The sequence below is a fragment of the Phyllostomus hastatus genome, unplaced genomic scaffold, assembly GCF_019186645.2.
Source record: "Phyllostomus hastatus isolate PE091 unplaced genomic scaffold, TTU_PhHast_1.1 phas_scaffold_21, whole genome shotgun sequence".
NCBI classification, from domain to species: domain Eukaryota; kingdom Metazoa; phylum Chordata; class Mammalia; order Chiroptera; family Phyllostomidae; genus Phyllostomus; species Phyllostomus hastatus.
Window position 1 is genome coordinate 37057426 of NW_025334017.1, and position 3441 is coordinate 37060866.

At 36.9% G+C, this 3441-nt stretch overlaps 1 non-coding gene across 1 annotated transcript; it reads left to right on the top strand.

Annotated features, from left to right (window-relative positions):
* Nucleotides 1–229: 229 nt before the first annotated feature.
* On the top strand, nucleotides 230–349 carry LOC123833384. Its single transcript, XR_006788225.1, has one exon. It is a non-coding gene; the product is annotated as a small nucleolar RNA SNORA32 (small nucleolar RNA).
* The last annotated feature ends 3092 nt before the right edge of the window (nucleotides 350–3441 follow it).

Consider the following 3441-nt stretch of genomic DNA (forward strand, 5'->3'; position numbering starts at 1 on the left):
GCAGTGACATGGAGTTCACTGCTTAGTCCTGAACACCATTCTGATTGCAGCCGCCTCTGATTAGCATGGGATGCCTTCCTTTTTAGAGCAGCGTCTTACTCACAGTCTTACCAAAACTGCTAATTTGTCAAATAGAAAAATTAGAGGAAAAAAACACATAAATCCAAAAATGTTGAGGAATGCTCCCTCTATTCCCACTCCGCTGAGTATTTTTATCATAAACGGGTGCCGGTCATTACCAAAGCTTTTAGAATGCAGTTGCTCATTTGCCGTGGATATGACCACAAAACATTTTCCCGCTAGGTTTTTTTCTGCTATATTGCTAGCATTCAGCCTACTGGGAACATTTTAAATAAATAAATAAATAAATAAATAAATAGGTGCTGTTCCTTATCAAAAGCTTTTCCTGCATCTATTGATATGATCATGTGATTTTTGTCTTTCCTTTTGTTTATGTGGTGTATTACATTTATTGGTTTGTGAATATTGTACCATCCTTGCATCCCTGGGATGAATCCCATGTGATCATGGAGTATGACCTTTTTAATGTATTGCTGGATGTGGTTTGCCAATATTTTGTTGAGAATTTTAGCATCTATGTTCATCAGCGATATTGACCTGTTGATCTCCAAAATATATAAAGAACTCACAAGACTCCACTCCAGGAAGACAAACAACCCAATTAAAAAATGGGCAAAGACTTGAACACACACTTCTCCAAGGAGGACATACAGAGGGCCCAGAGACATATGAAAAGATGCTCAGCATCACTAGCCATCAGAGGGATGCAAATTAAAACCACAATGAGATATTATTTCACACTGGTGAGAATGGCCATCATAACAAAATCAATAAACAAGTGCAGGAAAGGATGTAGAAAAAAGGGAACCCTAGTATACCATTGGTGGGAATGCAGACTGGTGCAGCCACTTTGGAAAACAGTATGGAATTTCCTCAGAAAACTAAAAATGGATCTGCCTTTTGACCCGACAGTTCCACTGTTGGGGTTATACCCTAAGAACCCTGAAACTCTAATTCAAAAGAATCTATGCACCCCAATGTTCATAGCAGCACTAGTTTACAATAGTCAAGTGCTAGAAGCAACCTAAGTGCCCATCTGTAAATGAATGGATCAAAAAACAATGGTACATTTACATGATAGAATACTGTGCAACAGAAAGAAGAAGGAGCTCCTACCCTTTCGACAGCAAGGATGGAACTAGAGGACATTATGCTAAGTGAAATAAGCCAGGCAGTGAAAGACAAATACCATATGATCTCACCTATGAGTGGAACCTAATCAACAAAACAAAGAAGCAATTAAAATATAACCAGAGACACTGAAATGAAGAACAAACGGACAGTAACCAGAGGGGAGGTGGGAGGGGATAATGCAGGGAAAAGGGGGAGGTGTTTTCAGGAACAACTATAAAGAATACATGGAGAAAACCAAAGAGGGGGTAGGATCAAGGTTGGGGAGTGGGATGGGTGGAGTGGGGGGGATTGGTGGAGGGAAAATGGAGACAACTGTACTTGAACAACAATAAAATATATTTTTTAAAAAGATACCATATAGAAATTGAACCTGATCTTTTTTTTGGTATAATCTTTATGCCTTTGAGAAACAATTTATCTTGAAGGCTAAGAGCATGCTCTTTGCAGTTGAAGTATCTGGATGCAAATGTTTATTTCAAAATTGACTAAGATAAATCACTTCTAATCTCCATTAACTTGATTTCTCCATTTTTAAAATTGGATAATGATAGCCACTTGGTTAATTTGTACAAGTCCTGAATATAATAGTGATAATTACACATCAGAAGAGATTAGCATAGTGCCAGCTAATAGTGAATGTTCAACTAATGATATTCTTAGTTAGCATAAAGTCCCTCTGAAATCTCCTACTTCAGTAGTGGTCCTATTATATATCCACGTAGTCTATAATTTGTAATTCACACAGATCAGAGAGGCCTTTGGTATTCATTTGGTCACAATCATGTAGAGGTACCAAAAATTGTCGTGATTAATGTACTTGCTTTAGTTGGTTATGTAAACATAGAATTGTTGGTTAAAACCATATGTGTGAAAGAAAGTATATTTTGAAGACTCATTAATTTCTTCACTGTAGAATCCTACGATGCAGGTCTGGCTGTGGAATTAGTGCTGTGTTTGCACTGATGTTGGTGGTTTACCATTAATGGAAGCATTCAGACGTTTGTGGGTGAACTCAAGAGAGTGGATGGCAATAGATAGCATGTGGTCAGTAAAACAAAGCCAAATATTGGGCAGTAGAAACCCAAGCCCAACCAAAATAGAACTTTCCATGGAGAAAGTGGGTTTTTTGAGCCTCAGCTGTTATGTTTAGTCTGATTCTGTGAAAAGCAAGGAATAATGCTTGGATGTGTTCAGCTATGGCAGGCATTTGTAGCATTTTATTCTAGCTAAAGAAATAATTTTTCGGTACTTGCTTACTATTATTACAAGCTAAATTAACTGTGGGTTCTGGTAGTAGAATCCAAATGTTGGTAGGACAGGAACTTTAAATGAAAAGCAATCAATCAGGACAGATATTAAAGTTTAGTAAGCAAGTTTACATGTTGATGTTTTCTTTTTGGGAGCTACAAGACTATGATTAATATTATTCATTGTTTGATTATTGTCTATTCATACACTATGGTGTTTGGGCCACCTCTGCCCTGGGAACTTAAAGAAAATAGATTTAGAGATAATTCTGAGTATATTGGAGGTACCACTGCAAAACCCTAACATGAATTCAGTGTTCACTCTTGTTAGCACTCTACGTTCTTTATATCATTTGGTCCTCCCTGCAACATTCTCTACATTTCATACACCATGCACATGTGAGGAGTGAAGGCCTAATCAATTTATTCTATGTTCTGTGTCCATTAGGTGGCAAATTTGGAATTTAACCCTATTTTTTTGGTTCCAAAGCTCATGATATAGTGGAATGCAACCACTACAAATTACCGTATGTCAGTGGTAATAGAATTTTCATTCTGCACACACAAGAAACAGTTAAATTGATATAGTTCTCACCACAGAGCAAAAGGAATATAGTAACTGAAATATGATTGGGTGAAAACAGATGACTTAACCATGCATCGAGATTTGTACTCTTTTAACTTGTGACTATTAATATCTACAACAATTTACCTTGGGATGGCCTTTAAAGATGTTTTCTTAAACATCATATTCCTTTTTGAATTTAGCAGTAATCATAGGCCAAAAAATAAGATAGGCATTGTTATTTGTATATTTTTTGTTCCCATTTCATTGATGAGAAAACTGAGGTTTAGAAAGCTTTAGTAACTTCCCGAGATCAAACCACTAGTGAGTGGCAATTACAGGTGATACAAAGTCCCGCCCTCCTATTTTCGGTATACCTTTTTGAGAAGACTGCTATCCACAAGTACTCTAGCT